Source organism: Bos indicus x Bos taurus, chromosome 5 (genome assembly GCF_003369695.1).
Source record: "Bos indicus x Bos taurus breed Angus x Brahman F1 hybrid chromosome 5, Bos_hybrid_MaternalHap_v2.0, whole genome shotgun sequence".
In the NCBI taxonomy this organism is placed as follows: Eukaryota; Metazoa; Chordata; class Mammalia; order Artiodactyla; family Bovidae; genus Bos; species Bos indicus x Bos taurus.
The window spans coordinates 37,851,407-37,866,686 of NC_040080.1; the positions used below are offsets into that span (position 1 = coordinate 37,851,407).

The 15,280-nt window shown below is 42.3% G+C and overlaps 1 protein-coding gene across 9 annotated transcripts in view; it reads left to right on the forward strand.

The window, feature by feature from the left end:
- Window positions 1-206: 206 nt before the first annotated feature.
- The window catches only part of PPFIBP1 (PPFIA binding protein 1), a 205,760-nt gene continuing 190,686 nt past the window's right edge, over window positions 207-15,280 (forward strand). For 3 of the 9 annotated variants that reach the window (XM_027541604.1, XM_027541607.1, XM_027541605.1), the window contains exon 1: window positions 251-438. The gene's annotated coding sequence lies outside the window, so the exon portion shown is untranslated. Of the gene's footprint in view, window positions 439-6,426; window positions 6,463-15,280 lie in introns of all 9 variants that reach the window. The other 6 variants (XM_027541599.1, XM_027541606.1, XM_027541600.1 and 3 more) reach the window with 6 other exon arrangements.

A 15,280-nucleotide genomic window follows, 5' to 3' on the forward strand; every position in this document is an offset into this window, starting at 1 on the left:
TCCTTCCCTTACAGATAGCAGGAAAGGCAGCATTTTTTTCCATCAACACCCACTTCCAGCCCAGCGCCGGGCTCAGAGAGGAATGTGTAAAATTAGTGGGCTCCTCTGAGTGACAGTCCGAGGGCCCAATCAGCGCGAACCGCGGCGCGCCGACACCCCTCCCGCGCGTTCTCTATGGCTCTTTCCCGCGGGGAGGGAGGTGGGAGGGCACGAGGGAGGGGAGGTACCTGGGACTGGGAGTGATGTCAGCTCCCAGCTCGGTGCCTGCCCGGATTCCTGACATGGTGTAGGGCCGAGAGGGTGGGGAAGGCGGGAGCCGGGCGAGAGAGGACTCGGGGCAGCCAGCCTGCGGCGGGGCCGGAGTGCCGGCGCTTTGAACTCCGGGCGAAGGTGAAGCACAACTTTTGCAACTCGTGCTGGCGGCTCTCCTCCCCCCAGGTAAGGGCGTTTGGCTCCTCTCGGGGACCGGAGTGTAGTGGCACCGTTGTGCGGTTGCAGCTGCTCCTCCTTTTCACCGCTCGATTTCCTTTTCCAGCTCACTCCAGTTTCCCAGTGGGAGCGGGCACTTTTTGGTGGGTGGGGTAGGGCTTAACTCCTGGGGCTCCCAACTAGCTTTTAGGTGAAAAATACCTCCAGGACTGGACGTGTGAGATCTTGTCTGTGTCCTTAAACACCGCCCCCTCCCCAGTCTGCTAATAATACTTAAGAACCCCAATCAGAGAAGTGTGTGTGTGTGTGTGTGTGTGTGTGTGTGTGTGTGTGTAGAGGGGGCTGTTATTTTAAAATGTCACAAAAAGTTTATGAAATATCGACTCAAAAATTATGATGAGAGAGAACAAAAGTTTTTGAGTTTTATTGGCTCCCCTGTGGTCTGTTACATTTAAATGAAAGTCTGTCATTGTTATTCATATTTTTCATATCATAATATAAGAAATCCTTTTTTATAGTTCCGTCAGAACGTGAGAAATTCACTTGGAGTGTATTAATTATGAGCTTGTGGGAAAACCGGTCTCTTGGGGGCATGCTTCAACGCCGGTTCTTTTTCTCTCACATCTTAACGGAGGATCCCTTTGGTTGCCTACGTTGTGATCTGGAAAGGTTAGAAAGGCTGTTGAGAACCTTCATATCCGTTTTCTGTGGCTGTTTGAGGGAAGGATGAGGGCTGGTAGTTGTTTTCATGGATCCTTTTTAGAGAAGGGAGTTTTAACTGGGAAATGTGGCCGAAGGCGTGGCAAACAAACTCTTAATTATAGGAACATGAATTTTTCAACATGTGGGGCCAAAACAAATCCTGCCTTTCAATAAGAATTGCAGGGAGCAATAGAAGAACTTGATCTCATGTCCCAATTCGGTCTGTAGGGAAAGGAACTGCAAAAGGATATTTAGATAAGCCGAAATACAAAATTCTGTTTTTTTGTTTATTTCCGGTTTCAAACCCTTTAGCTGTTTCTTGCTTGGTGATTTTGTGTGCCCAGGTTACTAACTGGGTATGATTGACTTTCTGGGGAAAAAATTGACCCTATACACTGATTGAGAACCCTCACTTATCAGTGCTGAAGGCTCTTTCTTTTGGGGAAGCAAAGAAAGTATTTGGGCTGGGACTCCTGAGTCAAGTTTCCCTTTTCTTTCACCAGAGTGCCTCAGCAGTGAGGATCCTTCCATTGCCAGGTCGGGAGGAGACGGGCGTGGGCTTCTTTGTGAGTCAAAAGCTGCATCCCAGGTGCCTGTACGTCAGGGCATTTCCGGGAGAGGAGGAAAGAAAGAAGCCACAAATATTGCATCTAATAATCCCAGGTCGGGAAGTGTGGAGACACGGGACTTTGTTGATGGGGTTCTCTGTCTTTCTAGCCAGATACCAGTTAGGTTGCAGGGCAAAAAAGAGGTGTTTTGTTTTGCTGTTGTTTATAAAACACCTAAGGGCTTCCCTGGTGGTTCAGTGGTAAAGAATCCACCTGCAGTGCAGGAACCACCAGAGACATGGGTTCAATCCCTGGATGGGGAAGATCCCCTTAAGGAGGAAATGGCAAACTGATCCAGTATTCTTGCCCTGGAAGTCCCATGGACAGAGGAGCCTGGCGGGTTACAGTCCAAAGGGTCGCAAAAGAGTTGGACACGACTGAAGTGATTGAGCACACACTCATGCACGCATGCATAAGACACCTGCATCTGTATTGTTCTTAAAATTTTTAGTTTGCACAGGTTGGATTAAGAGTAGATTTTTTTGCAAAGAGGAGGTGTGCTTCACTGAAAAAGCCTATATATTTTAATTTTGATCTGTGTTTTGGACTGAGAAACAGAAATTGGCTAATGTCACTGAAATAATGGTTACCGAGTCTTTGCTATTTATGTTCTGTGAAAGTGAAAGAGTTATTTGTTCAGTCCAGTCTGACCCTTTGCAACCCCATGGACTGTAGCCCGCCAGACTCCTCTGTCCATGGGATTTTCCAGGCAAGAATACTGGAGTGGGTAGTCATTCCCTTCTTCAGGGGATCTTCCCGAACCAGGGATCAAACCCAGGTCTCCTGCATTACAGATAGATTCTTTACCATCTGAGTAGAAGTACATAAAACACACTGTATTTTCCAATGCACTTTTTCAGCAGGAAAGTCCAGGAGGTGAGGTGGAATTCCTGTGGGCTGGTGAGAGCTCTCTGAAGCCTTGACTGATGGAGTATTCAGACTGCTGTTTGTAATACCGAAAGAAAGCTGCAAAAACCAGTCAAGTAGTATCTTTAGGATGTTATCTTGTTTTCCAAATTCAGATTTATAATTCTTTCCAAGAAATGAGTCCTTGCTTACTGCCTTGAATATAACAAAGCTTTAAATTGCATTTGCAGTTTGAGTAGCAACCTTTACATTTACATACTTATTTTTAACCAACATTTCTCTTTCTCCATCTGTGTGTAGGAGGCAGATGTGGTATACTAAAACACAGTATGTTCAAAGGACAAAACTTGAAAGATGTTTGAGTTGTTGAGAAAGGTAGAATCAGGTTTTGGTTAAATTCTTTGACCAGCTACGATAGCTCCTTTAAAAAATGGGATAATCTGGCCGTTGTGGACAGATGTTGACTTGAAATTCAGGGCACACTGTTGTTACATATCAATAGTGCCTAATTTCAGGGGCATTCTAGTCATTTTTTGAAAACAAGTTCAGTAAGAGAGTGTTCATTAACTGCTTAGGTAGTCTTTTTGTTGCTCACTGTGCTTGCAGGAGATAAATCAGAACAAGGTCAATTCCCTCCCCACCCTGCCTCAGTTACTGACTCCTGCTGCTGCTAAGTCGCTTCAGTCGTGTCCAACTCTGTTCGACCCCATAGACGGAAGCCCACCAGGCTCCCCAGTCCCTGGGATTCTCCAGGCAAGAACACTGGAGTGGGTTGCCATTTCCTTCTCCAATGCATGAAAGTGAAAAGTGAAAGGGAAGTTGCTCAGTCGTGTCCGACTCTTAGCGACCCCATGGACTATAGCCTACCAGGCTCCTCCATCCATGGGATTTTCCAGGCAAGAGTACTGGAGTGGGGTGCCATTGCTTTCTCCGAGTTACTGACTAGCTGACTTCTTTTTAAAACCTTTCATATTCATGAACTACTTGTACTTTTGTAGTTAATTTAGATTATGTTGGTAATTTGTCACATTAAAAGTAACTTTTTGAGGTTCTCATCTCCCATTTTAAAAAATACCTATATCTTCAAAAGCACATCTTTCAAACTGTTAACTAAAAGACCTCATTCATCTCTCTTGTCTTTTCAGAGATATTACTATATGTTTCTGATCTGATTTGAATTACCTTTTCAAAACAGTGAATGAATGAGTGAATGAATGTATGAATATCCATTCACATTTGGGTCTGTGTCTTGATTCTTTACTAAAGAAATGTTCCTTTAAGGTGCACACATAGGCAAGAGATAGTATTAGGTTGGCCAAAAAGTTTGAGTTTTTCTGTAACATGGAAAAAACCTAAACATACTGTTTGGCCAACCCAATACATAATTATGACATTTTTTTATTCCCAAAGATTTCCTTAGAAAGTCATACTAGTTTTGAAAGTAAGAAAAAAATCCCAGTTGAGCATCCGATTGTGAAATCTTTCAGGCAACCATGATTTTATTGTTTTTTAACCATGGTGGAACAGATGTGTTTAAGTATGCGATCCAAAGCTGTTAAGGTTACTGACACTGGGTGTTGTTTTAGGACAAATGAAACAAAGTGTCTGTCCTCTGGCCAGCATTTCCCTTCAACTAAAAGTTGATAATTTCACAATTAAATCAGTCATCCAGCTGCCCCCATGTTGACACTATCCAATAACTGCTCTGGGCTTATGTAGTTCCTTGAATCTGTAGTGTATTATGTCATCACTTTCTCAAATTCATCTCTGTGCATGTCATAATGATTTTCCTAGCCAAAAGCCTATAGCTTTTGTCACATGTTATCACCACCATAAAGACTGATGCTTCATTAAATGGAGCTAATGGATTAAAAAAAGAAAGCCTGAACTAACCCACCCTAGAAAATACAAAGACTTTTCTATTTTTTATACTCTTTATTTAAACAGTAATTATTGATGCCTGTTTGGCACTGGTTGCTGTTTCAAAAAGCCAAGTGGTGAGGGTTTCTTTTACATCAATACTTTGCCCCATGTTTAAGGATCTAAGACACCAAACAACTGGATTTTAGATGAAACAGTGGGCCCTTCCAGGAGTTTTAAGTTTACACACTCATTAGGCAGCTTTTGAAGAAGAGGAGGGTTTGAGTGAAACCTCTACCACTTCTCTTTGGAGAGCTTCTATTTCTGAAATGTGGGTTTGGACTCTGAGGGATCCAGGTGGGTATGTTGTCTTAGTTTGTGACTGAACTTTGGTTGCATGTCTCCCTGGAACTTGGTGTGACTCACAGTTTGACTGGCCCACATTCACATCCTTGTTTTTCTTGGCAAACGTAAGGAGTTCAGAATAGAAACATCAGGTGGCGGTTTCCGTGTGGTGGTGCACCTAAAAATGCCCATGACCGAAGGAATTGTGCGAACTCAGATGGCACTGAGTATCAGTCATTCTGGTAAAGACTCGTTTCACTGACATGGATCATGAGGGAAGAAGATCAAATACCATAACTTTGGGGACTGGCTGTAGATTTTGTGGACATCCTTTGAACTCCAGAGTAAGGCGAGGTCTTTTCACCTCTCCTTTAACTTAGAGAAATTAAGCATTTGACAGAAAAACAAATGCGAGTTCGAGAGCCGATACGCTGATTCCTAGTGTTGCGTGTGGGGTAGCAAAGGAAAACTTAATTTTACCTGATGAGAGAGAGAGACTAAAGATGCTGTTTTCAGTGACAAGTCCATTCATAAGTAAGTGGCCAAATTCTTTAGGCACACAAGGTAGTTCTTGGGAAGAAGTAGGTAGGCCCATTGGGAACTCTTACCGTTTGCTTTGCATGCATGTTACTCTGAACTGTATTATTGAATGTGGTTTCATGTCATCTTGTATTTCCTGTGAGCCTAGGATATAGCTCACAGAAGTCCTTTTGCTGGCTTTCTGTCACCCTCTCTCCATATATATCTTTTCACAAATATAATCTTCTCATCATAGAATTGTATGAGGTTTTTATGAGAAAAGTTTGAACTTTGAAAGAAAATGTAAACAGGCTAAAGCTCTATGGCCTACTTTCTTAATACAATAACTTGAGAGTGTGGCTGTGGTTGCATAAATAATATCCCTGGAACCATTACCTTTTTGTAAAGATAATGCTTCTCGTAACAACACATGGTCGAGGATTTTATTTTGCTTGAACTGAAATTTGAACACACTCTACGTTTTATTATGAATGATGGAAGAGTCAGAGGAGCCTGTAAGCTCTCATCTAAAGTAACTGGACAGCGAGTGAGTGGGAGGAAGGGAAACAGTGACGACTCACAGGAAACACTGAGTGAACCTGTGAGTCGGCCAGGACAGTTTGTGTGAAGTCACCTGGGTCTCAGTGTTTTTCCTCTGGATCAGCTGCTTGGATGTGTCTGTAAAACTTTCTTCCGACCTCCACCCCCATCAGTGGGTGACTTTGCTCAACCAAGAGGGCTTTTAAACATAGACTTAAAGTTCTTTTATTGCTTTCTTCTCAAGGTACCGTGATTCTCTAGGATGGCTTGCACTCTACATTACCCTGTGGAGCAGACACAGCTAGGTGTGCAATCGTTTCCATCCTTCCCACTTTTTACTGGTGGTCAGTTAAAAACAAAACAAAACACCCCCCCCCCCAACTTGATTTCCCAGAATCCCTTGCAGCTGGGCAGTGTCTAAGTGACATCGTCCTGGCCAATAAGATGCAGGTAGCTGGGAGGGGCTCTCCCACAGACTCTCTTGCTTGTTAGGCTATTGCTCTTTGTGCTTCTCGTTATCTCTTCCAGGATAATGGATGCTGTTTTCTAATTGCAGAAGCTGTCTTGTGACCAAATTCAAGAAGCTTGAGGGGTAAGTGGGCTGGGAAGCTGATGGTCTTCTGGAACGCTGTACCAGACTTGGTCTGCCCACCTCTTGATTTATTTTGAGAAAAATAAATCTTCATTTGATTCAACCACAGAAGTTGGGTCTGTTACTTGAAGCCAGATGGGATCCTGACTGAGTTTAAATTTTAAAGAAGTCATAGTTCTTTTCGCTCAGAATTAAAAGGCATCATCCTGGATGATTAAAAAATGGGTTGGACTTTGGAACCCTGCATACTCTCAATTTGAATCTTGGCTTTGCTATTCATTACAGACTAATCTTGACAAAAAATTTAATGGTTTTGGGTCTCCATTTTACTATCTGTAAATGGTGGTACTGGTGTTTGTCTTATGGAATTTTTGTCAGTATTGAAGTGAAGTGAAGTCGCTCAGTTGTGTCTGACTCTTTGCAACCCCATGGACAGGCTCCTCCGTCCATGGATTTTCCAGGCAAAAGTACTGGAGTGGGTTGCCATTTCCTTCTCCAGAGGATCTTCCCGACCCAGGGATCGAACCTGGGTCTCCTGCATTGTAGGCAGACACTTTACTGTCTGAGCCACCAGGGAAGTTTGTCAGTATTAGAAAATGTTAATAGAAATAATAATAATACATTTGGTACATAGATTTTTAATAAATGATGGCAGCTATTACTAAAGAATACCATAGTGAGGAGCCTGAAGAGGGGGAGGTAAGTAATTTAACTTTTAGTAGGTTCTCAGTAAACATGGTTTGAACAACTGAATGGTGGGTTAACTTTATGGCTGTAGCCACTTGCCTCCATCTATTTACCATTCATTCCAAGGCCCATCTATTTATCTTCAGCCCCATCTGCCTACACTGGAATACTCGGAACTCTTGTGTTCTCCGAACTTTGGTTGAAAAAGCAAAAGATGTTCTTACGACAGTTTTATTACCTATAACCAAAGAGATGAAGTGGATGTGCTCCAGAGTCAGAGAAATGTAAATTAGACTCTTCTGTCCTTAACTATGTGATTTTTGTCTTCTGTGAAATGGGAATAATTGGGTGGGTTATGAGAATTACATATGATAATATATGTGAAACATTAACAATGATTTTCCTGGCATACAGTGAACACTGGATTAATGACAGATATTGTTACTATTTTGTTAAACAGTTCTTGACCTTGGTACAAGATCATCTTGGAGATATAAGGGCAAATAAAACATGGTCTTTACCCTTAAGCATATTCATATAGAGAAGACAGGGGAAGAAATGGAATGATCTTCCTTACACATAATCATAATGAAAAACAGATTTAGAAAGCTACTTAGCTGTTAGAAAGTTGGAGGAAAATATACAGATTTAAACAAATGTTTATTATATGTATTTTAAGGAAAAAAGTCACCAAGCATGTCAGTGCAGGAAAAAGTTGCTAAATGGAGTGATTTGTGGGGGATAGGATGAAGATGATGGGAAAGATGAGGGGCCTTTAATTTTTTTATGTCTGTTTTACAGCCTCATGAATTACTCTTGAAATATAAAGAGTATTAAAGTTTAAAGAATCAGTTTGTGGGGCTTCTTGGAGGTAAGCGGTAGAAGATGGTGCTATGAATTAGTAAAGGATTGGGTTTAGAGGGGTCCTACTAGAGAAGGTGGGATTTCAATGGGATGAGTAGGAAATGTTGAGACATTGGGGGGGACACGAACATCCTTGGGTTTGAAACAAAGCATAGAATATAGTTTTAGAGAAAGATAGGAAGATCAGTATTGTTAATAGAGGTAAGATATTCTAAAGCCAGATCTTAGAGGGATTTAAAAAGAGTGACAAGACTATGCTTTAAAATGAGTTGTGGGTTTTTTTGTAAGGTAGGGAGGGATCTAAGAACTATTATTATTTTATAAAAATGACTCTTGAAATAATATGTTGAATGTTAGGAGGGGTATATGTGGCGAACGGAGTGAGGACAGATAGAACAAGAAAGGCACACAGCAAAAGTTGAATTTAAATAGGAAATATGATGAATTAAGATTTAAGCATCTGAAAAAGAAGATTTAAACATCTAGAGTTTGCAATTCATTGGGACCCATGATAACTTACCTTCGTTTTCTCATTGTCTAAATGGGTTAAATCATAGAACCTGTCTTGTTAGGTTTTTAGGAGAATAACAACAACAGTATTAATAATAGCTAATGCCTACTCAGTGTGTACTAAGCACTATTCTAACTGTCTGACATATTTCAACTTAGATTTAATCCCTACATCATCCCTAAGAAAAGGTACTGTTCTTATTCTTACAAATGAGAAATCCGAGGCACAGAGAGGCTAAGTGAATTTCCCAAGGTCACACAGATTGTGTGTTGGACAGGGATTTAAATGCAGGTAGATACAGTCTCCAGGATCAGTAACCTCAACCACTTCGTATTACTGCCTCTGGCTTAGTTCTGTACTTGACATGTTAAAAGCTGCTAAGAATTGTTAGTTATTCATGCTATTCACATCATGATGTTAAGCACCAATTTAGACATTTAGGTTTGGAGTGTAGGCAAAACCCTTGAGTGATAGACCATCTCTGTAGGGTTGCTACCTAAAGAGCAAGAGTAGGTGAGCTTGCTGAAGAAGAGAACGTAGAATAAAAAGAGAAGAAAGTACACAACCCACAGGGAACTCTTGACATGTAGACATAGTCAGGCCAAAGAAAAGAAGTTATTAAAGGTGATAGAGCAAGAATAACCAGGGAGGTTGGAAGGGAAGAGGTTGCCGGTGGCAAGGGAATGAAACACGCCCAACACAAGTGGACCATCCCCACCATCCAGTGCTGCAGACCTCTTACAGGACGAGCCTGAGAAGTGGCCCCGAGTCCAGCTGCCAGGTCATCTGTGGGCTAGGAGAGCAGTTTCAGCGCAGTAGCCACGGAATCCAGAGGACAGAAGATTGAGGAAGACATGGGCGGTGATGAACCCGAGGCTGTCCTGTTAGCCCAGCCTTTCAAGGAATTGAACAGGGAGAGATGTGCTCTGACAGTGTGGGTTTGATGATGGTCCAGGCAGAAAGGGTAATATGAAAGCAGCAAACAAGAAGGGGAAAGGAAAGGGATAGACTGAAATTAGGTGGAGAATGCGGGTTAGCTTTGAAATCTGTAAGAATGCTTCTTGAGAGAATGAAAGAAAGGTTGCGGGAAATTGAGGAAAGAAATGTGATTGGAAGAGATAAGAGCTGAGTGAGTTCACCCCAGGCAGTCTGCCTTTTTTTCCTCCCCCAGTCTAATAGGAGGCAGTGAGAGGAAATTCATAGACAAGTAACTCAGGCTCCCCAGAGCTCTCAGGATTATTGAGACAGAGGAAACATTTGAAAGAATGACAGAAGTCTCTCATCTAAACAATGCAAGCTGACACATTTGCCAGGATGTATCTCCAGGCAGGAAATCAATTTATTGAAGTGGAAAGTAGTGGTACAAAAAAAGAAGAGGGGAATGAAATGAGACAAAGGGATACCTGACTGTATGTGAAGGAGGAGTTTTTAGACACCAGACTGAATGGTTTGCAGAACAACTTCCCAGGGGAAATCCGAGAGCTCTGAGTGACGGGGAAGCAGCCCGGGTCTGGGACCACAGGCTGGGTTTGGTTAACACTGAACCACAGAGCACCAGGGAGTACTCTGAAAGAGGGAGGTGTCCAGCAGAGACTTCCGCATCATTACATGCTCTGGTTTAACTGGCTCTGTGCATCTTCGAAGGGGGAGAGAGGGGTCTGCCTAGCCCACCCATCCCGGGACTCTTCCCCAGAGTATTGAAGTTAGAGATGACATAGGAAAGATGAGGATGCCAATGTTGGTTGCCTTTAGAACGTAACTAACGTGTAAACCGAACACAAGAGGTCATGAGAGGAACTCAGAAAGATCTTTGGCTGAAAGACATTGGGTTGCATTGTTTCAGCAGATTTGTTGTTGCAATGATGTGAGTTGTATAAGAAAAGGACTGAAGTAATCTAATAGTTAAGAGTGTCGGACTAAAACTCAGCACCACTCCCATCAGCCCATAGGTGGGTCCTTTGCGGGGTTGCTTTGACTGATGTCAGTATAAATGTATCCAAGTGTGGGCAGCATACTTAGATCTGGGCATAATGTTCTTGAGTTCAGTGATTCTCAGTGGGGCCAGCTACATACTTGTGGAGCCCAGTGTATGATGAAAATGTGTGACCCTCTTGTTCAAAAAGCAGGAAAAAGTGCTGTAAAAGGTACTAACAGGAAAAGCTTTTCTTTTTCTTCCATCGTCTCTCTTTACTTGTCATGGTGTTTATTTGCTTTAATGTTATTCTGAGTGAAGTGAAAATAAAAATCATCAGCGTGAATTTTATTGTTCATCTTTCTATTATGCAATGCCAGTGTGAAATGCAAATATAAGAGCATTTAACAACTACACAGAATTACTGAAATCATGTTTCTTAGTGTTTCGTGGTTTGTAAATGCATTTGTATATTCTTTTTATCAGAACAGAGGAAACCCTGCACAAACCTGGCTACCGTTATTTCACATCTCAATTTGCACAGTCTATTAGTCTTGGCTTATGGAAGGAAAGACTGAAAGGAAAAAGAACCATGGAATTGCTCTGTCTTTCCTTCTCCTGTGCTGTCATTGTCAGCTCAAGTGGTTGGTTAATACAGGGGAGTGACAGGAGTAAGAGAGGATATGAAAGGAGTGTTTGGTTGTTTTTGTTTCTTAGAAACATGCTGCCTTGTTTCTGCGTGTACAGCGGATTCTGGATGGAAAGGAAAGCATGGCCTCTTGTGGCTGTCAGCACCCACCCACCTGCTCGCTCAGTTGTTTGTAGCACATTTACCTTGAACTCGCTTTGAGTCCTGCTGAACTCGATGCATCGTGAGCCTGCCAAAGTTCTGTGCTTCTGGGGCATTGCAAACACTGTATGAATAGGGCGGCAAGGAATGGTGGCCACTCTTATTAAACAGATCTCCTCTGCTTATGTGCACGCTCCATTGTGCCATCTGACCTTGTTTATAGAACACAAGTTTAAATTGTGAGGAATTTCGACCTCATTTATGAAAAAAATTCAAAGTTTAAATTATTAGGAATCTTGATGATGACAGCAGAGTGTTAAACCAGATATGGGGTCTTTCTGAGCATGGGATTCTGTATGTGACTACAGGTTAGAAGTTCATGAAGATTGCCCTGGTTCTGGGAAGTTAAAGAACTCACTTTTAAGCTCGAGCTACCCTCTGATCTTGAAGTCTCAGCTTCATTATCAAAGTTTACAATGGGTCAGGTTTGAGTGGAGTGACCTAGAGACCCTTCTCCTGGCCATCAGCCCTGTCATTTTTGCCTTTCAAGTGTTTTCTGAATGACTTTTCCTTCTACCAATCCCTTAGTTTACGTCATCATCTCTGATACAGACCGTGCAATTAGTCTCTTCCCTATATTCTGCACCTGTGGCTAGACAGATCTTCCAAATAAACCTTTGGTACAAGCCCTGCCTGGTCCTTTCTCTGATCTCCTGTGGGCTCAGCCTTACAGCAGAATTCTCAGACTCGTGGATCTGGGATGGAGACTGCCTGCAGACAAGTATGGCTTGAAATATACAGTATTTTAAGAAATTTGTGCCAGTTCTTAATTTTTTTGGTGACTTCACCAATGGAAATTTACATTTAACAAAGAGAAGATCTGGCTGCTCTGGGCTCCAGTTTTCAAACAGGAGGACCACCTGTGGACTTGAGGAGGAAGATTGACTTTTTAAAAAAATATTTATTTATTTGGCTGTGTTGGGTCTCAGTTGAGGCACGTGGGACCGTCATTGTGGCTCATGGACTCTCCAGTCGTGGAGTGTGGGCTCCAGAGGGCGTAGGCTCTGTAGTTATGCTGCACAGGCTTAGTTACCCCAAGGACTGAACCTACATCCCTGCATTGCAAGGAGGATTCTTAACCACCGGGCCACCAGGGAAGTCCCAAGATTGACTCTTTATTCTGGCAAAGCCTTCACTTTCATGGATCTAGAGCATGCATTTGCCTGTTGTCTTCAAGGAATGCTGTGAAGGAATTAGAATGCTGATACTTTAACTTGAGAAATTAAGTTCTCCAACCTCATAGTGTAGCAGCCCTTATTTTCTTTTTTGTTTTGTTTTGTATTTTAGCTCTTGATTGCCTTTTTTAGGAGAAATACTTCCCAGGTCTCACCTGATCAGTGTCACCACTGTGTCACTGTGTCACTTGTGACCTCATCTGATCTCGATTCTTTCTCTAAGCTTCTCTCCTGTGCTCACACCCAGGCTCTGCCCCCCTGGCAATGCTTTAAGGCTGCTTAGCTCTTCTACTTTTCCTACTGTTTGTTCCTGCTTAAACTCTCATCTTTCCTCTAGCCCCCATTAAAGCAGTTCATCAGGAGACCCTTGCTGAGAGCCTCAGTCTGAGCTCAGCCTACAAACTCTTGCTGGAAGCAGGTAATAAAATCTTTAGAATTTTAAATGCTAAAGGTAACGGCAACCCACTCCAGTATTCTTGCCTGGAGAAACCCATGGACAGAGGAGCTGGTGGACTACAGTCCATAGGGTCACAAAGAGTCAGACACAACTGAAGTGACTCAGCACTAAGTGGACAGTGAGTTCAAGTCGTTTGTGAAGGTTCCTCCCAGCCCAGTGATTTTGAGAAGCCGTAATTCTTCCAGTGCTTGTGCCTGTATGTTACCATGCGTTTGGTTATCTAGTTGTTTTTTGAACTTGTGCGTTGTGATAGGAACTTTGCTTATGTCATCTCACTTAATTATGAGTGTGGCACTAGCATTATCTTCCTCTTACTGATGAAGAAACAGCGTTTCCTCCAAAACTGGTGCTCCAAATGGCTGATCTCTATATCTTATTTCTTCAAATAGATTATATACTTGTTGAAGGCCATGACTCTGCCTTTGTTGCCAGGCCCTACTACCCAATCAGGAATCAGTGAATGTTTTAGTGATGAGAGTAACGATTTTTTTGGCTAGTGTGCATTGAGGCCTAGACAAGCCTCTATGGGAATGTGGAGGAGACTTGAGTAGTATCCTATACTCTAAGATAGACCTCCTACTGTGCACAAAGACAGGATAGGGTTTTGATCTTGGGCTGTGGATTTAGGTGGACCTATGGCTGTGTCTCGGATAAGGCGATGGCACCCCACTTCAGTACTCTTGCCTGGAAAATCCATGGACGGAGGAGCCTGGTGGGCTGCAGTCCATGGGGTCGCTAAGAGTCAGACACAACTGAGTGACTTCACTTTTGCTTTTCACTTTCATGCACTGCAGAAGGAAATGGCAACCCACTCCAGTGTTCTTGCCTGGAGTATCCCAGGGATGGCAGAGCCTGGTGGGCTGCCGTCTATGGGGTCGCACAGAGTCGGACATGACTGAGGCGACTTAGCAGCAGCAGCAGCATGGCTGTGTCTCAGTTTCTTCATTTGTAAAATAGGGTCAATAATAGTATTTTGTAGCAGTGGTTTTAAACTGGAGTGATTTGGGCCTGTAGGAGTCATTTGGCAATGTCAGAAAACACTTCTTGTGTTACAGCTGGGGGTGGAGGCAAGACTGGCTTTTAGTAAGTAAAATCCAGAGATGATGCTAAACATCCTTGCAATGCACGGGTGCTTCTCCCCGCATCAGCAACAGAGAAATACCCGGCCCCAAACGTCAGTAGGGCTGAGGATGAGACACCCTTCCTTGTAGGTTCCTGAAGATGAAACAAGATGATGAATATGATGAGTTTGGCATAATTAACTGTCACTCTAAGAAAACCATCTCAAAGACTGAGAAACCAGCTTTTGTGGGTGGGGGGCAAACCCTAAAACGCCTCACTTCAGAACATCTGTGATTCTTGCCTTATGCTAAGGATTTCATGCTTTCCTGTTTAGAAGTGACAGACTCACTGGAGATTGTGTGTGCCACACCGTGTACTAACATGAGCTGGCATGGATTTATCAAAGCTGTAAAAACAATTATTAATTTTTAGGGGGTTCCTGGTAAACTTCCTGCTTGCTTAACTAGAGATAATTTTGGTGTGTGAGTTTAAATCCTCTGATGGAAAATGTTTTGATTAGTGAATTTCCAAACTACGTTTTGATAAATGGGACATGAGAAGTTTTTGTTTTCACATCAAGAAGCCTATTGTTTTCATAACCCTAAGTTTAAAATGAGGCCGCTTTCTCCGTTTACTGCCTTACCTGCTTGCTGCACAGTTTTGGCATTTGTAGGAGTAGCTTGAAGAACTGTTGGATTTCTATCTGTTGTTTTTTTTTTTTAACTTAAAGTTGAGACTATTATTTAATATTTTTATAGTTACAAAAATAATATATGCACCTTCTAGAAGATTTGGATGATATGGAAAAAAACATAAAGATGATACAGTTTAAAAAAAATAGTCCTCAGTATTCTGCCACACGAAAATACAACTACTGTTGCTGTGTTTCCTTCCTTTTTTTCCATTCATATATATTTTTTCATATTTGAAGTATTCTGAATGTGTATTTTTGTGTCCTGTTTTTACTTACATTGTTTTATTTGTTTATTTAATTTTATTTAAAATTTTTTTCCATTGTACTGCTCAGCTTATGGGTTCTTAGTTCCCCGACCAGGAAATGAACCCTGAGCCCACAGCAGTGAAAGCACCGAGTCCTAATCACTGGACCGCCAAGGAATTCCTCTTAATGTTGTTTTATTTGCATGTCCTCACCCGACTACAGCACCTCTAAATATTATTTCTAAGGACTCTAATATCTTCCATCTCTTGGTGTTTCATGGTTTCTTTAACCCTATCACAGCACACACAGCCTGTTTTCAGTGTTTGCTGAGCATCTTTCGGCAGTCAGCATTTTCTGCCT